Genomic DNA, 25,412 nt, shown 5'->3' with positions numbered 1-25,412 from the left:
TACCTGATCCTGTGGGGGAGGGCGAGAGGTTTCTAGAAGCGAATCAAGGGACAATTTGTCTACTTTATTCCAGGCTTTCCCAATAAAGGCTGAACGTTTACTGGCATCATCCTTTTCTTTCCTTTGAAAGAGGTTAGAGTGAACTTAATTAGAGAATGATCTGACCAAGTTAAGGGATGCGTTTCCTTGATCCTGAGGCCCTGAGCTGAGGAAAAGACGCCATCCAACGTATGCCCGGCTATATGTGTGGGTGATTGCACCAATTGAATGAGTCCAAAAGAACTAAGGGTGTCCAATAGCCCCACAGTGTCTTGGTTTCCTAAATTCTCTAATCATTCTGCAAATCACTGCTAGTATATTGCAATATTGGTGAAGGTCGAGATACAAGGACAGGGGCCCTGGGCACGGACTTGGCGCGGACGGGCGCAGACGGGCTTGCCTTCGGCGCGCCAGCGGCGCGCCCGCTGCGCGCGTCCGCTGCGCGTCCGCCCCATCATTGTTTTTAAACCCTTCCGGTGGACGCCCGTAGCGCGTTCTCGCCGGAACCGGAAGGGAGGCTACAATGCTGTGTGTTGAAGGGTCCGCCCTCCGCTCAATCGGCACACCAGTCGTGACGGAACGGGGCGGCCCTAACACCAGCAACAACGGAACAATGCAGGAGCAACTGAATCAAGTTAAAAGTAGGTGCAGGCTAAAAGCAATGTTAAAACTTTAAAAACACTAGTAATGGCCCCAAACAGCAGCAATTCCCACAGTAATTCTATTCAGTGCAAATAGCAGTTCAGTGCAATGGCATTCAATTACTTGAAATAGCAGCGTGATATTCTGCAGATAGCAGTTTAGCTTTAAAATTGGTGGACTAGCGCTAAGAAGGTACGTGGAACGTGCAGGGCAAAGTTATGTCCGCTGCGCGTCCGCCCCATCAATGTTTTTAATAAATCAATTTACTTCAGTCATACCAAACCCTTATATGATTTTCTTGAATACCTTAACCTTTAAAATCTGTATGTCAATTTGAACAATAAATAACAATGGGCACATTTACTGCTCAAACATTTAGGTTTTTTCTCCAAGCCATGTATTTAAATATAAATGCGTTAGCAAAGCGTCAGCATTTATATTAAGCTACCTGTCTGTTTTTAATGTGTCCGATATACACCAAGCCTACATACCCTGGCAAGCCAAGAAAAAAACATTTTCCACTACTTTGGGTAATCTTTTGGAAATTTAAATTTCAAAGTATAAAGGGCCCCATTTTAAAAAAACATTATTTGAACAGCGTTTTGAGAATTTCATCTACCAACATTATGAAAAGCATTTCTAAGTTGAAAACAAATATCCCTACCTCACCTTATTAAGACCTTTCAGTGGCATATAAACACATTCTCAAAAACAAATGTATTTCAAAAGACAATCAGTAGCTGTATAAATATTTTAATTTGGGAATACCTCGCAATTAAAAAATACTTGTCCATTGGAAATTCCCCTTTTTTAATTTAATGTACTGATTCATGTATAGATCACCCAGATTCCATCCCACAAACAGTGTAAGCATATTGATTCCTCAGTGACTAGGGTGACCAGTCATGCAGTTCATGACATTATTCTGAATCTTTAATTTCCCGAAATCTATACATTACTCACATGCACAGTTTCGAAAACATTGGATTTAACTTGAGTTAGACTTTAGCACCCCCTGGATTTAAGAGTTACAATTAGGAGAGGATTGTATCCCTTTTCCATTTGTTTTTCTAGTGCGTTTGTTTAATAATAACAAATCCTTATTGAGCATTACAATAATGAGCCATTCTGTGACAAAAGAAACACGTCTAGAATTCTAACAATGCCGTACTATAAGAAGATAAAAAATACGACAAAAGAAAGAGAAACAAAAAAAGATAGAAAACAATGTAATCATGCCCTGTTGCCAGCACAGATTATTATCCAACATCTGAACATGTCACATTGAATTTGACAACTTTCCATTCCAGTCCATTCTATTCCATCCTCGCCCCTACCTCTAGTTACATCCGTTTCCGGTGGCTGTATTCTTTAGTGCACATGTTATTGTAGGTCTGCACACATGGCAGCTGGCCAATCACAATGTATCCTTCTATATTCACCTTTTCAAGGTCTGAAGTGTTGTCATGTGCCCTCATTCTTCAGACCCTGATGTCAGCGTTTGAGGACACGGTTCCATCACCCAGATTAGTGAGCACGTTTTCTATTTGGAGAAGGGACAAGGTAGGTTAAATGTGTATTTGAAGACGTTCCCAGTGAGTCTTTTTAACCAGTAATGCGAATGTGGCTGGTTATAGTTGTGTCTGGCAAAATATGTTAAACTGGGTATTGAGCAATCCAGCTTTTCAATTGAAGTTAAAAAAATATGTCCAGGGGAGAGGATGTAGCCTTACGGCTAGAGCGTCGACCTCGAAGCTGGGGAACCGGGTTCGAGTCTCGTCAATGACGCTCAACATCCTGTGATTCTGGGCAAATCACTTAATCTCTCCGTGCTTAACAAAAATGAATGTGTTCTTCGGTAACGAAACTGGTGCTATGTAAAGCGCTCTGATACCTGATCTCTCGGGTCTAGTTCGCGCTAAGTAAAACTTTTAATTTGGAATAGGCTGATTAGCAGGCAGCTGGAAGCCTGCTGCCTGAATTGTGACTTATACCTTCAGTGAAGTAGTCTTTGAGAGGTGTATGTGGCTCCAACCCTCTGGGGATATCTGTGGCTCTTAAGCCCAGAACTGATATGTTTCCATACTGTCAAAGAACTGAATTAGAATGTGTGGTTCCATGCAAATGAAATGTCCACTTTCCTTCATTTCTAGGGTTGTTATATTAAATTCCACTTCCACCAGGTCATTATCTTGAGCTTACACTTTAATATTCTTCCTTTATTCAGCACAATGAGCACTGGATTTAGTGGATTATGAAATTCGTAATTACATGCATTTACTCCACACAGGGGATATGGGGGAGATGGTGGCCACTTACTTTGGCTCAGAGGCACTCTCTCTGTCAATTTCCAACTCCTGGCAGCATACATATCAGATTTTTTGCCACAAGTGATGTTCCTTCTGAATGATACCTGCTCCTTTTGCAGCCTGGTGGTGTGTTTGGGGGCTCCAAACAACACTGACTCACCCCTCTACACACTCATAATCAATATGGCATCAAATTCGACAAAACCAGGACGCTGGTAGTGACCGTCTAGGAGGTGCACAGAGTCAGTGGAAGCAGCTTCAATTGATGACTAATTTTTTGCCCAGAAATGCTGTGAAGCCGGCAAAGACCAAGTTGGCTCAGAAATCCCCTAGACATCTGAGGTACAACAACTGCACTCACAGACACTGCCCAAATGTGGTATCACGCCCCCCCAACCAAAAAGTGAGAGCGATGAAAGATAAAACCACCCCAACTCTCCCGATAAGCTCCAAAGTGCACACTGTGCAGCAGACCGAAGGAAACACAGACAACAAGCTCAGATCACCAAAAGACACCGAGAATCATGAGAACTATGCATTACGAAAACAGTACATTGACCTTATACACTGTCCAATACAATAGTAAAGAACAAATCAATTCATGGAGTGGTAGTTTCAGCAAAGCAACTGAAAATGAAAAGGTAAATAATGGGAAAGAAAGTAAACATAAACCACACCTACAAGGTCAAAGAATCCTGCATTTTCAATCAGGAGCTGAACCTCCACTTAGGAATCACATATACGTGTGAAATGTACATATGTGTATTGGAGAACTAAATTATGCAGAGCAAAATCAGTACCGCAAAAACAATTCTGAACTCAGCAACGAAATCCTTGCGGTTGATAATAAGAGCTCCCTTGTCACTAAGTAAAGGCTGGAAATTAGTAGCAAAATAACGTCTATCAATATCAGAGAGCACGGATTGATGAAACAGTTTCTCGTCCAAACTCACAAAGAAATTCAGATGAATCTAAGACAAGGCACTGGCAAAGCAGGTTGATCTGTGCACTTCCCCATCTCTAAAGTGGAACTTTACATCCATACATTTAACTCAACAAGAGCCATCATCGGCCGTAAATGTCCAGGAGAACCTTGAATCAGGACATCCACTGACACTGGAAACAAACTACTATAGCCTTATAGCCCGCCGTAGCGGGCTATACCGGCTGTTAAAGGCCCGCTGCAGCGTTAAAGGCCCGAGCCGAAGGCGAGGGACTTTAACAAAGGCAGAGGGACTTTAAAAGCCGGTATAGCCCTGCTACGAAGGGCTATTAGGCTATTAGAACATTCTGCCACTAGAGGGCAGAATGCTCTAACAAAACAAAGCCTTCAGCGAGCGCGAGGGGATTGAAATCCCCTCAGGCTCCCTGAAGTCTTTGTTCACAGCCAGAGCTGTGAACAAAGACACATTGGAATGTTGGTGCTCCGGGCTTATACCAGCCATTATAAGCCCTGGAGCACTCCATTGTTTTCAATGGCGCTCCCAACATTCCAATGTTCTAATATAGCCTTATAGCCCGCCGTAGCGGGCTATACCGGCTGTTAAAGGCTCGCTGCAGCGTTAAAGGCCCGAGCCGAAGGCGAGGGACTTTAACAAAGCAGAGGGACTTTAAAAGCCGGTATAGTCCTGCTACGAAGGGCTATAAGGCTATTAGAACATTCTGCCACTAGAGGGCAGAATGTTCTAACAAAACAAAGCCTTCAGGGAGCGCGAGGGGATTGAAGTCCCCTCAGGCTCCCTGAAGCCTTTGTTCACAGCCAGAGCTGTGAACAAAGACACATGTGAATGTTGGTGCTCCGGGCTTATACCAGCCATTATAAGCCCAGAGCTACTCCATTGTTTTCAATGGCGCTCCCAACGTTCCAATGTTCTAATATATGATAATAGCACACTGGGAGCAGACATCACTAGACAGTCAAAGAGCACAGGCCACCAATAGGAAACTGCAAGGAGCAATACACAAGATCTCAAAGACCTGTGCACATATTTGCGAGCCAATAAAGGAAATGGAAATGAGAGCTGTGGGACTTGAGGCTGGTAGCACTCAAAATAAGGATCAGATAATGGGGCACAAAGCCCAGATGATGAATATTCAATGGAAACTTGAGGACTTTGAAAATAGGCATACCGGAGTAATCTTAAAGTTTTAGGTATAGCTGAAGGAGCGTAAGGCAGTGATATAGGAGCCTTTACTATATGGCTGTTTTAAACAGTGTTCCAGATTCAAATGACTGGGACTGGAAACGTCAAATTCAATGGGTTCACAGATTTCCTTCATATTTTGGGCAATCTACCCATAGAGCAACACAGAGAGTTAGAGTAATATTGTTTTCTTTTTTGGAAACTGCTTACTTAGGCAAAAGATAATGAGAATTGCTCAACTGTAATCATAAACTGAAGCTGGTGGACAAACATTTTTTGCTGGAATCTCCTTCTGCCTCTTAACTGTTGAAGAAAGATTGCGACTTTGGCAGAAGATAAAGACTTTTCAACACCCAAACTCAAGCTTTTCTACTGGCTCCAGCTTGCCTAAAAGTGATAACAGACTCACATGTTTACTTCAGAGATGAAAATAAAAGTCTTCTTAGATACTTTGGGATGAAACAATGTCTGATATCAATTATATAGCTGCTGGGGAGTAGTGGCAGGCTGATAAGAGCGCATACATATCGGCCTAGTATTCATGGTATCGGCAGGACTGTTTCCTCCAAAATGATGGACTCCTTCAATGGAAGGATACATGGTCACAGGGGGCTGGGATTTATTGGGTGGTTGGGGTGAAGCAGGGAAGGGCATGAGAGACACAAGGTGTGATACAGAGGGATGTGCAGGAAAATATATACCCAACAAAAATGGAAGTGGAAAGGACAAAGCTTACACTGCTATAATAAAATTTGAACAAAAGAGAAAACTTAGACTATTATCATTAACTGTCAGAAGACTGAATGAAAAAAACAAAAAGGATTTTTTGGGGGGAAGAGCTTAACATTTTTAAATCTAAGGTGATCTGTATATAGGAAACAAATATCTCATATTCAAATAGAAAAAGTTTCAACAGCTTCGGGTATCAGCTCTGGGTTTTCACAACACAACACAGCTACTGATCACATGGGAAGATGGGTAATCAGAATTCCTGACCATAACAACCTCTCTTAATGTATGGTGAGGATACAGTGTAAACTCAGACGAGCTGGAGATTTATAAATAGTTAACCACAGAACTTGAACAATGGCCTTCCCCATCTCTGGTGATTTGAACTGTAGGATATATATATATATATATTCACTGAAAAAACCATAGGTTTCACACACGTTATACTTAGGAATTAGCATTTAAAAAACCTTGCAAATTCACTGAAAAAACCATAGGTTTCACACATGTTATAGTTAGCTGGACATTTTACTGATAAAAAACCAATGAAATTCCCCCGTTATAGTTAGTGCAGGCAACTATAACTCACGCGACCGCAATCCTCTGCTGATGCTAATACTGTATTTAGACACTTATTTGCCCATGTCTTCTTCCATTAAATTTTAGCTATACATATATTACAAATATTTTTTTTTCATAAAGACACATGTCATCAGCAGAGGATTGCGGTCGCGTGAGTTATAGTTGCCTGCACTAACTATAACGGGGGAATTTCATTGGTTTTTTATCAGTAAAATGTCCAGCTAACTATAACATGTGTGAAACCTATGGTTTTTTCAGTGAATTTGCAAGGTTTTTTAAATGCTAATTCCTAACTATAACGTGTGTGAAACCTATGGTTTTTTCAGTGAATTTGTACGGTTTTCTAAATGCTAATTTACTTTACGCCATTCGTGGCGTGCGCGCCCAGTTAACGCAGTTCGTTCACCGCGCGCCCACTTTACGCAGTTAGTGCCGTGCACGCACGGTGGTCACGCAGTGCGCTGCGCGCACCGCGTGCCCACGTTACGCTGGATGGGCCATGTACGCACGATGCGCTTCGCGCACCGTCCGCACATGGAGGACATATTATGCGCTTCGTTGTGAAAGGTAATCTTTTTTATTCAAATTATAAAAAATTACATGCACAAATGGTGCCCTTCGGGCACCATTTGCACACGGGGTGGGGAGAGTGTGGATTATTATTTTTTTTTAATTAATTATTACCGTACGCGTACGGTAAGCGTAATCAGCGATTTTTAAAAAAAAATTTAAATTGATTTTTTGCCCTTGGGGGTTCTTGGGGGACACCTTCAACAATGCTAGGTGGTTAGGAACTGATTACACAGCCCCTTTACATGTTTTTTCCCTTTGTTTTTGCTGCCCCGCTCAGAATGCGAGAGAGAAAATGGCGGCCGCCGCTTCCTGGTTTCGCCCGATTCGAATGTTTACTTAGATCGAACAGCCAATCAGAATCGCGCTCGTGCACGGCACTGTACGCGTACGGTAAGCTTACCGTAAGCGCACGGTAAGCGCACCGTAAGCTGCCACAGATATATACATTGATTTAAATGCTATTTTCTCAGGATCTACTGAACAGATTTACACCAAACCTACAAAATGCACTTCCTTGACCTGAGGACTACCTCTCTGCCAAATTTCAAGTAACTCTGTTCAGCCGTTCGGGCTGTAGCTGTGTCTAAAGGTCCTATGGAAAAATGCATGGGAAAAACGCGTTTTGGGACCCCCCTTTTTTCTCAGCCCCCGCTTGACGAATCCCCCCGAGACTTTCAGGGTAGGAGCGGAGCGCCCCACCTATTTTGAAAATTTCGCGAGGATTCGTCGACCGGCGCCAAAGTTATTCCAAATAGAATGTTGCGGATTTCCTATGGAAACAGGGTCCTAACTATAACTATCTACTGGCGACCGCCAGTAGATAATATATATATATATATATATATATATATATGAACGAATCCGCAGCTTCTCAGCCTTTGTCAGGTACAAACGGACACGGACCGCAGACTTGGTGCCAATTATTTCTTGTTTATTGCTTTGATGCCGCCATAACGCGTTTCAACTCTTGCGAGTCTTGATCACATGGTAACGTATATTACGTAGCATTCGTATTTTTAAAGTGACAGTGCGCATTAGTGATAGGTTCAAATATTGCACATGCTAATAAACATAGAAGAAAACTTTCCTCTTGAAAAACGTTTACATATTTACAAACATTTAATTGTTCGAATTTATATCATGCTTAAATGCAAATCTTCTGTACCATTTCTCTTAACCTCTAATGAGTCAATCAGTAAAATATTTGTGATAATCGCGTTAAATACAATTGTAAATACATGCCTAAATGCAATTAGTCAAATCTGTTCAATAAAATAATTTAATTGAATGTACATGAAATTGTTATCGCTGATTATCAGATTTCCCAATTGTTTGACCCTATTATAATTCCAGTTGTCATAATGAAAAATGCTACTGGTTTAAGCATCGTACTGATTCAAATTCAGTTTTTCAACTTTATTCATCACTTAAATGCGATGGAGTGTAGATTGGTTCCAGAGATTATTTAAGAGAGAATGAGAACCAATATTTCATAATGTGCAAATTTGTGCTAAATCCGTGCAAAGTGCAAATGCTAAAAAATAAATAAAATAAAAATTATAATTTATAGTGAAATTGACATATATATCATACATTTGATGCATCTGTTGCCAGTAGTGTCATTTTTTATTTTTTAAATATATATATTTTTTTGTACACAACTATTTAAATTGTTACATTGTGGAGATACATTTGTATCTGTCACCTTTGTTGTAGCTCTAATAAGTCAGGGGTATATATGCGCCACCATTGTATAGTTTGATGTCGTTGAGGAATTTGAATCAAAAATGGCTCAGAAGGGTTTTTTACATGGAGCATAGATCTCTGATATGTGGTGCAAAATAATGCTTAAACATATAAATACATAAATAAATAAATTAATTATATAAATATATATATATATATATACACATAAAAGAGATATAAACCTCACTATAAAAAATCTTGTAATTAAAATTCCCTTAAAATGTTGTCGATATAAAGGCTAAAATAAAAACCATGCAAATAGTGTAAACAGTTTCTTTATCTGCAAGTATATAGATCTTCCGTAATGTTCAGACCACATGGGGTCTTTGTATCCAATTCCAGAATGTATTGGGTTTCTAGTTTTCTCAGCTTTGCTTCCCTGTTACCCCCACATCTACTTGGAGGCACTGAATCTATCAGATAAAATTTTAGATCCTGACTTCTGGAATTGTGATACTCTCGGAAATGTCTAGCTACAGGGTATGTATTATCATGATTGTTAATAGCTCTAATATGTTGTAAAATCCTTTTGTGAGCTTGTAGCTTCGTGCTACCAATGTATTGTAGCTCACAAGGACATATTAAAACATATATGACATACTCTGTCTTGCACGTAAGTAGTTTTTTTATTTAAATTTCCTCCTTGCCAAATGGTGTTTTGTATGACATCTTATTTACACCTAATTGGCATGCCTTGCATGTTTTACATTTATAAAATCCATTATGAGATTTTAGCCAATTGCAAGTTTCAATTACTTCGGGGGTTGTTGATACCAGTTTATCTCTCATTGAGGTTGCTCTTTTGTATGTTATGGACACTTTTCTCGGTAGAGACTGTCCCAAAATTGGATCGCTCAGAATCAAGGGCCAGTTACTCATAATGATCCTACACAATTCTTTGTGTTGATTGTTGTAATCTATAATTATCCGAAATTCCTTTTTGGTGTCAACTTCGGTGTAATCAGTTAAAAATGACTGTTGTCCCTTTGGCTTGGGTTTGATTAGATCAAAACGGTCTTTATTCATAGATTTGTCAATGGCCCCTTCTATTGTTTTGCACGAGTAACCTCTGGCTAGGAATCTGCTCTTTGCTTGATTTTGTGCTTGTTTTAATGCATTCTCATTGCTATTGATTCTTCTTAATCGCAGCATTTCCCCATAGGGGATGCTGTTTATCAGGTGTCGGGGATGTGCACTAGAACTGTGCAATGTTGAATTTCCCGCTGTCTTCTTGCGGTATAATTTTGTTTGAATAGTATTATTGTCAATATAAATATTGGTATCAAGAAAATTTACAGATGTATTGTTAATGATACCAGTAAATTGTAAATTAAGATTGTTGTTATTAATCAAATTTATGAAGTTCTGTGCCTCCTGTTCTGTACCCCTCCATATGATAAACAGATCATCAATAAAACATAGCCAAATAATGATGTTCTTTATTATAATCTCATTAAATTCTTCAACTAGAACCAGCTCCTCCCACCTGCCCATGTTTAAACACGCGTAGCTGGGGGAGAAGCTGGCTCCCATGGCTACTCCTGTTGTTTGTTGAAAATGCAAGTTATTAAACATAAACACATTGTTTGTCAAGCAAAATTCGACCATATCTATAAGCATTTTACTGTGATCTGTTAGTTCAGATGTGTCAGATTTTAAATAATACCGGAGTGCTTCTAGTCCGTCATTGTGTTTAATACTCGTGTACAGTGATGTGACATCTAATGCCATCATCAAGTAGTCCTCCTGCCATTTCACATCTTTCAGCTTATATAGAAAGTCGCTATATATATATATATATAGTGTTATACATATAGTCATACAGACATACAATTTAGTGGACTACTGGGCTACCTTAAATACAGTGGCCATGGGATTTACAATTTATTCTCACCCCTGTGAAAAAGATAAGAGAATAATTTACTTTATAACACCCACAAGTATGCTACCAACTGCCTAAATAACCTGAGATACTATCAGACCTTAGACCTTTTGTAATAGAGGTTCATCTGGACAGAATACAGAACACCATCTCTAAATCGCCTTTGGAAGAAGGCTTTACTACTAGACACAATTACATTAAATATATGGAACAATGGATACCTGATTTCATGACAATTCATATTGGCTCTGCTGATTCAGGTAAAGTCTGTGATATGTTTAAAGGGCAGCCTGTGGTATAACTTTGAGCTACACAATTAAAAAAAATAGTTGGTGCTAGCAGACATCCATGAGCTCTATGCAGAAACAGCAGATCTGGAAGTCAAGCATACAATAGCTGTCATTAATATATACTATCTGCAAGACTCTAAAATAATGCAAACAGCAAAAGCACTAGAAAGGTTTTAGCATCGAAAATGAGACCTAATATAGCTAGAAATTGACATTTCTAAGGAATAAGAAACAGGTACTGATGTATGATCAAAGTGATGTCATCCGGGTATTTCAGGACTCTTATCAGGATTTGTATCAAGAAGACAAAATACCACCACAAGACTTGATCAATAGATGTTTGGACAATGTAGATTTGAGATGTTAAATACTGAAAATGAGGAGAAGTTAGCTGCTCCTATTTCTCTACTAGAGCTAAATAATGCAATAGGCAGCTTAACTAGAAGAAAGGTAGTAGGAGACTATGGGATTCCCCCTCAATTTTATTGACAGTTGTTTTCACCTTATTGAAACCATTCTATTACCACTGTTATGAAAAACGTGGTCTTCAGGGCACATTTAATTAAATCCATTCAGATTATTTATAATGAACCAGATGCCAAAGTACAGTTCATAAGTGAAGGTATAAAGATAACTCATGGGATCAAAGAGGAGATTCATAAAGTTCTCTGAGACCTACTCTGATTATAGCTCAGAAGCTAAAGAGGGAGCACAAGGTAATAATCCTATCCCAGGATGCTCCGATCAGCCAATTGTTGTAGGCAAGGGTGGAAGAACCAGGCAAGGGAGCAGAGGCAGAATCCAACAGTCTGGAGGGATGCAAACCTGAAAGAAAGGGTACAGAGGGTAGCCACAGCAGATATTCCGATCTATAAAGTCTTATCACATACTATCGGACTCAGACAAATCTTTATAAACCAAAGACTTTCGGTTTGTACCATCTACTGTAAAAAAAATCTACAGAATCAAAAGTAAAAACAATTGCAATTTCTTGGGAAGATTAGTTTAGAATTTTACTTTTCCGACAAAGAAGATACAAGTCAGAACCGCACAATGGGTTTGAAGAATAAATTGAGTATTTGCCCTCCCACCACAGAGATGCCTCCTCAAATTATTGTTTTCGAAGAAACTATTCTTCGAGAAGAGGATTTTTTTACACCCAAAATAAGTGTTTGTTTAAAAAAATCTTAAAAGAGATGAATCACATGCATTACAATATCTATCTAGACACTAGGCAATTGTAATCAAACTCACCAATAAAGGTGGTGGCATTGTAATAATTGGCAGTTGCAAGTAGAACAGAGAAGTGATGAGGCAGCTTAAAAAAGGAACACTATCGGCCACTTTCAGGTAATCCTACTCTAGACCTGAACCATCAGATTTAATTCATCACGGAGGAGACATTAGCTAACCATTGGATCAGTAACAAAGAAATTATTTTTTTTTATAAAAAGCACCCTCAGGTTCCAGCAATTCAAGTGCTACCAAAGATCCATAAAACCCCACCTGGCCGCCCTATAATTTTGGGATGCAGATCTTTCTTTGAACCTATTACTTAATACACTGACTTTTTTCCTAAACCTTTTGTGCTAGAAACTAAAGCATGCTTTAAAGACTCAATGATTTCATCTCAAAATATGAGGGCATGTTCAGTGGCCATAAACTTGATAGGTTATGGTCTATGGACATCGAGTCCCTGCACGCCAATATACCACAAGATGAAGCCTTTGTCTTCAAAAATGATCTTTATTTACAGGTGAAAGGTGTAGTCATGACCTGTGCATTTGCTCTAGAAACAGCTAATATTTGTATGCCCCATTTTGAGGACAAATGGATTTATGGAAGCACGAATGCATCCACTGACCACAAGAAAGCATGCCACAGATATGCAGATGATATATGTTTCATCTGGAAAGGTTCTGCATCTGATTTAACCAATATTTACGAATGGCTGAACAAGCGTTCACCGGATTTACACTTCACTAAGACAACTAGTAAGGAGAGTTTGAATTCTTTAGAACCCAGGATTACAGTGGATGATGAGCAATTATCTGCAAAATTATACACTAAACCTACAGACCGCAAAACTGTCCTACATTATATGAGTAACCTCCTGAGATATCTTAAATATAACTTACCATACAGACAGTTCCTGCATATTCGCAGGAACTGCAGCCATTAGGAAAACTATTTTGCCAATCGGGAAGAGCTTTGTAAAAAGCTAATAAATCGAGGGTACCCAAAGAAACTGGCAAAGAATGCACTCAAAAGAGCATATATTACCCCAAGAGACAGCTTGATAGTACCAAAAGAAAGAAACAACAATACCTCCTTAACTTGTGTGTTGACATTTTGGTCAATTAGCAACAAAATTGAAAAGATCATAAAGGCCAATTGGATAATAGTGGTGGCATTAGTTGTTCAAAATTCTTTGTTTTCTTAAAAGAGAGGATAGAGTGTGTAGCAATACTTATTTAGAGCCACCAGAAACTAAGAACCTAAAGACAAGAATGCGCTATTGAAGCTCCCTCTTATGGTCGGGCTTTATAGATGGGGGAACATCGTTTACAACGCGGGGATTACATCGCGATGCCATTACATCGCGGTTTTTACAACGCAAGTCGTTACAACAACTTGCGCTAGATGGCGCTCTAGGACAAGAAATAGTATAATTTACTATCCAACACCTTCCCTACTGTACGTAGACTGGAGTTGGAATAGTAAATTATACTACTCCTAAGTCCAGCGCCCTCCAACGCAAGTCGTAACGACTTGCGTTGTAAAAACCGCGATGTAATGTACTGCAATGTAAATGTATGCGTTGTAACGTCATACATCCTATAGATGTGGCCATTGTATTGCCTGTGGCTTCACATCTAACTCCAAGGAAATTACAATTAATGGGACCATCCACACACTATGACATTTTTTTAACTGTAACACAAACCATGTTGTGTACTGTATTTGGTGTCCTTGTGACAAAATATATATTTAACAAACAAGCCAACCAGTAAAAAACTGAATTTTGCAACACAGATCACACAACTCATGTAAAACAACCGGAGCACTGCTAGTTCAACATTTTGAAGACAGGGAACCATCAGAAAATGAGATTAGGTGGACAGTCTTGTTTTTAGCCGCAGTTGTTGTTAAGACAGGGGTCCATTGAATCCCTATTGTTAAAGACTGAAGCTAAGTATATTGAAAACTTTCAGACACGCACTCATGGCCTAAAAGAACATGACGAACTTTGGTCATTAACTAAAATCTCACTTAGGCATACTCAATCGCTGAAGAAGTTTTTGTGTCGTCCAATAGGACTTTCAATTAACTAGTCTTATTGTCAATTAGTGATAGTTATCCCCTCTGAGTTCGCTGACATTTATATGTGTTATTCTATTGTATGGTCCTCATAACGAACTGTCTTTTTATTTTTAATGTTTCCTCATTTGCCTTGTTTCCACCCTTCTTCTAATGTTGCCAACCCTGGGTTTTCAACCTCATACGCTGGAAAAGGGAAACAAGGTGAAGGCTCCCCAAACAGCGCCCTTGGATTATGCTGAGAGACCTCCTCCTTCATACGACTGCAGACCCTTTCCCATGTCTTCCTGCACACACAGAGAAGACTATAAACCAGCTAAGGCAGATGAAGGCTTAATCATTGGACCATTTTTCAGATTACCCCAATCATCAACCACACCAGGACAGAAAGGGGGTCCAAAATTCATATCTCTTTTACACCTGATCCGAAATATTCAACTTAGCAATAAATCTCATCAATTTCAACCAACCACCCTCCGTTGGGGGAGCTGGAGATACCCATAGTTTGCAGATCTCCCTGCGTGCCAAAAGCATAGCATAAAATACCAGCTTTGCGCTGTCTTTGGTCACAATACATTGCATATCCAATCTTCCAAATATATCCAGTGCAGCGCTTACCTTGATCTGCAAATTTAAGACACTGGACAGGAAATTACTCACGGCCTCCCCAAAGGGCTGAATCTTCGGGCAATGTATAAACATGTGTAGGTAGCCTTCATTTGGACTGCCGCACTTAGGACACGCCATCACTCCTCTTGACCCAAATTTAGACAGCCTTTGTGGAGTCCAGTAAGCCCTATGCACAGTAAAAAATAGTTCCTCCTCAGATATGCGGGTTTGACATATCCTCTGGTAGAGTAAAAGCGCCATCCTCTGTCTCAAGCATCAGCCAATACCACATTGTGACTTCCTTTTTGAACACAACGCTGGACAGGAGCTTTTCCTCAAGTTCGTTAGGACCTCCTATTTTTTCACCCAACCCCGAATGCCAACTTTGGATCTGGAGGAGTTTAAATCTCGAGAACCTTGAACCTATCTCCTGCTTGCACCAATCCCACAAAATTAACTGACCATCTGGTAATAACTGCTTCCACCTTAATATACCTACCTCTTTTAAGGGTAAAGCCAGTAGATCCATAGTCCATTGCGGAGAACCTGGTGCGTCCCATATCGGGGTCAACTGGCTAAAGTACGGAATTTTTAGGGCCTTTCTAATTCTATACCATGTTTCCGCCATGCCCTTTAAAACCTTTAATCTAACTTTCTTAAAATATTTTGGATCAGCGTATTTATACATAAACCCCCTTTCTGCTCCCTTTTCTTTTCTCAACATTTCTTTAAACATCCTGCCTATCTCTGAATTTGTGGGAGTTTCTAATAACATTCTGCCATTTTTTAATAAAAACGCCCAGGAATAGAACGACAAATCAGGCAGAGCTACACACCCCTTCACAAGCCTCCTCCTGAGTTTTTTCCAGGCAAGCCGCGTCCCTTTAGATGCCCAAATAAAAGAGCTGAATTCCCTCTGCAGGTTTATGAACCACTCTTTCCTAAAGGTTAAAGGTATTGTTTCGAACAGAAAAGTTAACTTCGGAAGGACAATCATCTTCACTAAGTTTACTCGGCCGAATAATGTTAGTGGGAGATGCATCCAACCCCATAAACTGGCACTTATTTCCTTCTTGACCCTGTCAAAATTTGCCTTAGTAAGATCTGCAATATTCTGGGTAATCCTGACTCCTAGATATCTCATTTCTTTTTTGCATTCAAGCCCCTCTGTCCCCATATTCCAAGCCATGAACTCTGTCTTTTGAAGATGATGCAGTGTGATACAAAGCTTAAGGAGCTCCAATAAGATTCCATGGTGGGCGTTTAAATTCCCTATGGATGTTTAAATCCGCTGAGTCCCCTATACTTTTGAATGTTTAAGTTTGCATACTGCATAAGTAGTCCATCCTCTTCTTCAATCTGGAGAATGGTGGCTCCATGGTCGTTTGATTATATTGATATGCTTTAATGCAACCAAGAACTTTGTGCTTATACATTGCGTGACAGTATAGGAACAGCATGTGTACTCCCTGTGTTGATCCTAGATCCGGTTTCAGAAATAGTTTCCATGAGGACTGATTTTTAACACAACAAAAGGTTCCTGAAGATAATGGAAACACATATTTTAAAAGGCTCAAACCGAATCAAGTCACTTTACTTGTTGGTGCACAGAAGAGAAATATTGGCTGAAACCCTTTTTCCACACATTATCATTTGTATGACCATTTCAATCACAAATGAGGTGTCTCTAAATAAGAGAGCGCTACCACACAATGCTGTAGTTACAATTAAGAAATCGCCTGCTTCATGCCCATTAAAGCATGTGGGGGGTCTTTAAAACGTTGTAGTTCCAAAAATTGGGCCACGGTTCTAAAAAGTTTGGGAACTACTGCTTTAGATAATGGTGATAGTTGTCGGATCTTTCTTAGGTTGCAGACAGAGAGTGGTCACTGGTACAGTCTTTAATGCTGTTCTCCTGCACATGTTTCTGTCATATTTTCCAATGTTTGACATAAAACACAGAAAGACAATCGGATCTTTTAAATAACGAAACAGGCTATCGCCATGGAGATCGTGTTTTACATGTTTCATGAATACACCAAGTCAAGTTATGTAAAAAATCATCTATTATGTCTCCTCAGTTTGTTGTTATATATTTAATGTCCCTCTAGTCCATTCTGGAGGGTGAATCGGCCTCCTCTTTTGTAGCTAGTCTGTTCCTTGTATTTAAAATATTACTTTTTCACTTTGTGTTAGGAAATGTAAAACCGTACACAGCACAAACACCTCTTCTTCAGCTCCACCAATTTTTACACCTTCAACACTGGCTTGATGGCAGGAAACATAACAAGCATTAGTTAAGCCAGGAGGTCTCGCCTACATGAGCTATTGGGTTTGACAATGTTTTTAGTCACATTGCACAGCAGCAAGACTGCTGTGCTGCATGGATGAATATATATATATATATTTTAAGTGTATGAATCAGCCAGAGCTGGTGATTTTATGATGCTTTTTTTGCTGGTGGGAGGGCAGGGTGAGAGGTATGTCGGAGGGAGGGAGTATGTGGGGGGAAAAGCGAACTATGACAAGTCATAGCACTTTTTTTTAATGGCTGGTGGGTGGGGGCAAGCAATGACAACCAAGGAAGGGGTGAGGGAATACTGGAGGAAGATATTGATGAATAGTTTCATTTTTATTTTTTTTAAATCATAATGACATGGTAAGAGCTAGCAACATCATAGTGCTTTTTTTGTTATGGCGGGAGGGGACAGGCAAGAAGACGGACAGCAAGAGGAAGGTGAGAGGGGGCAAGCAACAGCAAGGAGGGCGAAAGGGGCAAGCAACAACATGGAGATCAGTGAGGGCAAGCAACAACACGGAGAGTGTGAGGGGGACATGCAACAATACGGAGGACAAAAGGGAGCAAGCAACAACATGGACAGTCATGCTGGTCAGCAGCAGTTTTGGGCTGTTTGTGGGTCTGATTTATGGCCTGCTGGTTTTTACTGTTGATTTCCCTGTTATTATGTGTCCTGCAACAAACTCAAATCCATGCAGTGGCCCCCTACCTTGCAAAACCCCCATACAGCTTGTCTTTATGAGTTGAAAACAGCACTGGTTTGCAAACGAGGGCCACATTTTCAGCCATCTGATTCGGTAATGGGGGACACTTTAAATTTGGCGCCTGGGCCTATTTTCGTCCAAGTCCAACTCTGCCAAGATGTCACTTGCTCAGATTCAAGTAAGTGAGCAATCTCCTACATGGATGTTCAACGGAAATCTTTACGTAGGGTCATCACTGTGGAAGGCCAGACGTCCAGATTGATACAAAGAGCCTCAGCAACAGCCAGAGCCTGACAACTCGGTAACATTTTAATGTTTCATAGTTTCAAGGATCTTCCATGACAGCCTCCCCCTTTGAGCATGCCATGAAGATAGTCAGAGTCTGACTGATACGGAGCTTTCATGCCAACCATGGATGGCATCACAGGATCATCGTCAGATAGGCGAAGGCCCCAGAGCCCCAACTCATTGATGGGTGCAGGCTCGGATAATGCCAGTTATAGTACCAATCAGGGTATCAGAACCTATACTCAAAAACCTCCGAGCACTCAAATATCCATGTTGAAAAAGTTCCAAAAAATAGAATCATCAGTTGATAAGACACTCCAAATATTTCATCCACTGTTTATTCGTCGGGACAGCAGTTCAATAAAAGCGCAGCCGACACGTGTTTCGTAAAGTCATATCAGACTCACAACTTCTTCAGGGCTGCAAATCAAAAGCCATATAATACATATAAGTACTCCACTCTAGGAGTATAGCATTCTAACAATACAGTTCAATTACAGTGGAAACACCTTCAACACTCACAAGTCCCAGAAATGTGGTGTAAAGTAAAGATGACACAGACCCCTCCAAGGACATGAATGAGTCACCCAAAAGAGTGTAAGATGTCCAAATGGCAGGCAAGATATCCGCATGCCAAATGTATTCTCATTTAGTACCAAATTAACATAACATTTATTGCCCATAATGATGTCTTATAGGCCCCAATAAAGAAACCAGAAATTAAAAGTGATGTGACTCAAGTGGATTCCACGTCATACCTGAAATAGCAATTCTTAGCGCTCCTTCAAGTCCACAACAAAGAAGAAATATATATCCAGCCAATCCGGTCTCCAGTCAATGAACCCATATACACTCTATAATGACACAATGAACATAGTAAATGTCTCCCTAATAATTCCATGTTAGTGTCTTCAAAAACGAGCTTTCCATAATGGCAACTCACCCTCATTTGTTTAAGGAGTTCCCAAGATTCTTCCTTCTTATTTAATTCCACTTAAGTAAATCAGCAAATAATTCTCAAGAAAAATCTAAGGAAACAGTATATAAATAATACTTATCACCTTGGCCATTATCTTATTTTAGCGCACATATGTCAAGTACATTCAATTCAGCGTACTCCATTGGGTACGAGTTGTCATTTACATAATCTCACCAAAAACGTAACTCTGTTTCCACGTAGATTTCCTCCGGTCCGGTCTTAACATAGGCTAAGAGAGATTATTATGAACCACCCGTTATTATCCACTTTCTGCACTAAATCTGTTATCATTAATAAAAACGAAGTCCTTCAATCACTCACCTAGGAAGTGGCAGAATCGCACACACCGAACCTGCCTCTGTATTACTCCTCACCGTAACAAAAGCTCTCCAAATTTCCATAGAAAATCGGAACACGAGTACGTGCCCTGTAAAAAGTGTCAAAAGCGCACCATAAGTCACCAAATCCACTATTCAATACTATGAATTAAACTCGCAGCCTCCAGCCTACTCACTCACCCACAGTAACTCCAATCTTCGTTCAAACTGGTGACGTCCACACCGGGCGCCATCTTAGAGTGGCTTTTTATGTGCAACAAAAGTATACGCCATCTTGGAACGGGCAATATTCACCTTCCCACCGTTCTTATCTCAATTAATACCAAAAATCCTACACTTCGCACAGGATTCCAATCGTACACGATTCAATTTTGAATCCGATATCACGCGCAATAGTCTTTATCCAGAAAGTCATTTCTGTCCACACAATCACTAATAATAATCTTACTCAGTACCCCGCTTTATAATTTATCTTCAATTTGACTTTCCATATTTCCGCAATACCGCGATGTTGAGACGGCTGGAGATCACGTGACTATCCTTCAAGATGCTACACAAAGTCCATATGCCACCGCACCTTAGGAATACAAAATAATTAGTTTGCTATAAATGGTATGACGCGGTCCCCACCCCAAGACCACATCTCTGAACAAAAGTATATCAAGTCCCCTCCACCAGTCCATGAGAGAGATGATATAGAGGTAGGAGTTCACAGTTGTCCCAGTTAAAGTATAATATCTGTAACTTGTAACAATTTTTCCATGTCTATTTAAAATCATACAACATGACATTCCTTACACGGGCATTGAACTAAACATCTGCCCATATATGTCAGAATTCATAACGCAACATTACATATTCATCATCCTGCAAGAAAAATTAAAGACAGTTCAGTTTTTAACAAATTATTTACACCCAAAATTTTCTATCCCATTCAAAAGTCAGCTATAAGTAGTACTGCATTCCTATACTGATAATCAAAAATATAGCATGTACCAAAATTCCAATCAGTAAAAATTGATACTCTCATTTAATTCATCTACCTTATTCCTGTCCTAGAAAGAATTCATATTCATGATCACGATTAAGGCCGCACTCTACCGCCCTTAATTTGATCAGCCATAGTACCTCCCTCCTTCTCAGTGCAAGCAGTCTATTACCCCCACGGGGATCCCGCGGTATATGATCGATACCATGGTATGTAAAGGTATGTTCATCTTTTTTATCAAAATTCTGTACCATATGGGATGCAATAGGGTATCTTGTGTCGCCATTCTTTAAGGCCCTATAGTGTTCCACCATCCTGTCTTTTAGTCTCCTAATAGTGCTCCCCACATAAATCTTGCCACAGGAGCAAACAATAATGTACACCACAAAAGTGGTGTCACAGTTTATAAAGTTTTCGATCACAAAGTCACCAGTTGCATTGTAGTTGAATTGCCGCACCTTTGGTTTCGCCCATCTGCAAGAACTACACCTTCCACATTTATAAAACCCTTTGTATTTTAGTGAAAATTCTCGTTTGTCCACTTTTTTAGGGTAGCTCGGACTAACCATGTTTGCCAATGTCAGGCCCTTCCTAAATGTCAAACTAGGTTTTGACGTCAAAAAGGGTTGTAAGTCACAATCTAGCATTAATAAATGCCAATGTCTACGCAAAATGTTAAATAACTTAGCACTATCTGTACCAAAATTGGTGATTAGTCTAATCTTGTTATCCCTTACCGGTTTTTTCTCCATTTTGCTCCGTCTAATCAAAGTAGTCTCACGCTTCATATTCCTTGTTTTTCGTGCCGCTAACTCAATTATATGCTTGTTATAACCCCTGTTCAAAAATCTCCCCTCCATATCCTGGAGATTCCTCTCAAAATCTACGTCCAGAGCACAGTTCCGTCGCGCCCTGATCATCTCGCCATGAGGTATTGAGTTTATTTGACTGCTGGGGTGGCAACTCCCAGCATGCAAAATAGCATTACAGCTAGTTGGTTTCCTGAACATCCTACTCTTGAGTCTATCCCCAACCACAAATAGTTCAACGTCCAAAAATGTGATGCTGTGAGTGTCATATTGTGTTGTAAACCTAAGATTAACAGTATTGTCATTAAGATAGTCAAAAAAACCTTTCAACTGGTCTACCGTCCCTGTCCAGATCAGCAGACAGTCATCAATAAAGCGGCCCCAATAATGTATATGGGACACCCACTCCCTGCCATCTGGTCCCCAGATTCGCTCCGCCTCGAACCGCCCCATGAAGAGGTTCGCAAAAGACGGAGTCCGTTGTCTAAACCAATGCCCATCGAATAAGAAGACATTGTTAGTAAGGATCAGCTCAGTCATCTGCAGAATCATTTGTGTGTGGTCATAAAGTTCGGCCGCCCTGCGACTAAGAAAGAAATCAAGTGCCTTAATGCCCAGTCCATGGTCTATACACGTATATAAAGACACTACATCAAGAGTAGCCAATAGCATCCCATCTTGCCATACAATATCCGCCAAAAGATTCAGAACGTGTTTAGTGTCTTCTATAAAAGACGGGAGATTGTAAACATACTGTCTCAGATAGGTGTCTACAAACTGGGACAGTCGTTCTGTAGGGCCACAGATGCCAGAGACAATAGGCCTCCCGGGCGGTCTTTCTCTGCATTTGTGGACTTTAGGTAATGTATAAAGGCATGGCGCCTTAGGTGAAGAGATCGTAAGATAAAGGAACTCATCATAATCGAGAAGTGAAAGATCATACCACTCCTTAATCTTAGCATTCAACAAAACCGTTAACTCTCCTAAAGGATAGGAAGTAAGCCTCTCATAAGTTCGTGAGTCATTCAACTGGGAGTACACCTCTTCTTTATAATCTGATGTGTTTAAGATAACTACGTTGCCTCCTTTGTCAGCACTTCGTATTGTAATGCCAACTGTCAAATTATCATCTCTCCTATACAGTCCATATCTATTCTTGACATCCATCTCCTTATCAATGTCAATGTTCACTGCCTTACAGAATACATCTATCATATTACCAACTGGTAACTGCGGTGTCCATTTGGACCTGACTTTGAGTCCACTCCCCTCACTCTGGAATCTCTCTACTTCCAATTCCTCTAACAGTCTAGAAATAGTCACCGGGTCATCCTCCTTTTCAGTTAATGAAACAAGTAACTGTGTATCTTTAAGCTCTTGTATTGTCAAATTGCTGATAGCTTTATTATCTGTTTTCCTGGATTTCTCTGGTACATTGGCAAAGTATTTTTTCAGTTTCAATCTCCTTGCAAATTTAAACAGATCTATTTTGGTCATACACCAGTTATGCTTCTTTGCAGGACGAAAGCCTAAACCTTTCTTTAACAATTGTATCATATCATTAGTCAATTCTAGCATAGACAGGTTGATCACTTCAATATCTGAAACATTACTCATGGTTATTGTTTCCAAGACCTCAGGGTCCTGATTCTTGCTCCTGGATCTCCTACCACCCCTCCCCCCTCTCCTGGTCTTCTTGTATTTGCTACCCGATTCCTGTTCTCTGTGTCCCTGTTGCCTCTCCTTAATCTCTGCACTTCCTCTACAAAAGTCGTATCAGTATCAGGGACTACAATTAAATCAGGAGCATCCTCATTCTCACTACTTTCTAGGACAGGAATAAAGTAGATGAATTAAATGAGAGTATCAATTTTTACTGATTGGAATTTTGGTACATGTTATATTTTTGATTATCAGTATAGGAATGCAGCACTACTTATAGCTGACTTTTGAATGGGATAGAAAATTTTGGGTGTTAATAATTTGTTAAAAACTGAACTGTCTTTAATTTTTCTTGCAGGATGATGAATATGCAATGTTGCGTTATGAATTCTGACATATATGGGCAGATGTTTAGTTCAATGCCCGTGTAAGGAATGTGATGTTGTATGATTTTAAATAGACATGGAAAAATTGTTACAAGTTACAGATATTATACTTTAACTGGGACAACTGTGAACTCCTACCTCTATATCATCTCTCTCATGGACTGGTGGAGGGGACTTGATATACTTTTGTTCAGAGATGTGGTCTTGGGGTGGGGACCGCGTCAAACCATTTATAGCAAACTAATTATTTTGTATTCCTAAGGTGCGGTGGCATATGGACTTTGTGTAGCATCTTGAAGGATAGTCACGTGATCTCTAGCCATCTCAACATCGCGGTATTGCGGAAATATGGAAAGTCAAATTGAAGATAAATTATAAAGCGGGGTACTGAGTAAGATTATTATTAGTGATTTTGTGGACAGAAATGACTTTCTGGATAAAGACTATTGCGCGTGATATCGGATTCAAAATTGAATCGTGTACGATTGGAATCCTGTGCGAAGTGTAGGATTTTTGGTATTAATTGAGATAAGAACGGTGGGAAGGTGAATATTGCCCATTCCAAGATGGCGTATACTTTTGTTGCACATAAAAAGCCACTCTAAGATGGCGCCCGGTGTGGACGTCACCAGTTTGAACGAAGATTGGAGTTACTGTGGGTGAGTGAGTAGGCTGGAGGCTGCGAGTTTAATTCATAGTATTGAATAGTGGATTTGGTTACTTATGGTGCGCTTTTGACACTTTTTACAGGGCACGTACTCGTGTTCCGATTTTCTATGGAAATTTGGAGAGCTTTTGTTACGGTGAGGAGTAATACAGAGGCAGGTTCGGTGTGTGCGATTCTGCCACTTCCTAGGTGAGTGATTGAGGGACTTCGTTTTTATTAATGATAACAGATTTAGTGCAGAAAGTGGATAATAACGGGTGGTTCATAATAATCTCTCTTAGCCTATGTTAAGACCGGACCGGAGGAAATCTACGTGGAAACAGAGTTACGTTTTTGGTGAGATTATGTAAATGACAACTCGTACCCAATGGAGTACGCTGAATTGAATGTACTTGACATATGTGCGCTAAAATAAGATAATGGCCAAGGTGATAAGTATTATTTATATACTGTTTCCTTAGATTTTTCTTGAGAATTATTTGCTGATTTACTTAAGTGGAAGTAAATAAGAAGGAAGAATCTTGGGAACTCCTTAAACAAATGAGGGTGTGTTGCCATTATGGATAACTCGTTTTTGAAGACACTAACATGGAATTATTAGGGAGACATTTACTACGTTCATTGTGTCATTATAGAGTGTATAAGGGTTCATTGACTGGAGACCGGGTTGGCTGGATATATATTTCTTCTTTGTTGTGGACTTGAAGGAGCGCTAAGAATTGCTATTTCAGGTATGACGTGGAATCCACTTGAGTCACATCACTTTTAATTTCTGGGTTCTTTACTTGGGGCCTATAAGACATCATTATGGGCGATAAATGTTATGTTAATTTGGCACTAAATGAGAATACATTTGGCATGCGGATATCTTGCCTGCCATTTGGACATCTTACACTCTTTTGGGTGACTCATTCATGTCCTTGGAGGGGTCTGTGTCATCTTTACTTTACACCACATTTCTGGGACTTGGGAGTGTTGAAGGTGTTTCCACTGTAATTGAACTGTATTGTTAGAATGCTATACTCCTAGAGTGGAGTACTTATATGTATTATATGGCTTTTGATTTGCAGCCCTGAAGAAGTTGTGAGTCTGATATGACTTTACGAAACACGTGTCGGCTGCGCTTTTATTGAACTGCTGTCCTGACGAATAAACAGTTTATGAAATATTTGGAGTGTCTTATCAACTGATGATTCTATTTTTTGGAACTTTTTCAACATGGATATTTGAGTGCTCGGAGGTTTTTGAGTATAGTTTTGGACCACCTTGGTTGTCCTATTGGGGTTGTGGGAACCAATCCCTTCCTCCTGAGCACCAATGTTTTGGACTTGGACATTGTTGACTGTTTGACCTACATCTGTTGAGCGCTTGAAATAACTGTTTTCCCAATTTTTAGAATTTAGGGTATCAGAACCTGACACCGAAC

The sequence above is a fragment of the Triturus cristatus genome, chromosome 12, assembly GCF_964204655.1.
Source record: "Triturus cristatus chromosome 12, aTriCri1.1, whole genome shotgun sequence".
In the NCBI taxonomy this organism is placed as follows: domain Eukaryota; kingdom Metazoa; phylum Chordata; class Amphibia; order Caudata; family Salamandridae; genus Triturus; species Triturus cristatus.
This window is presented reverse-complemented; position numbering follows the sequence as displayed.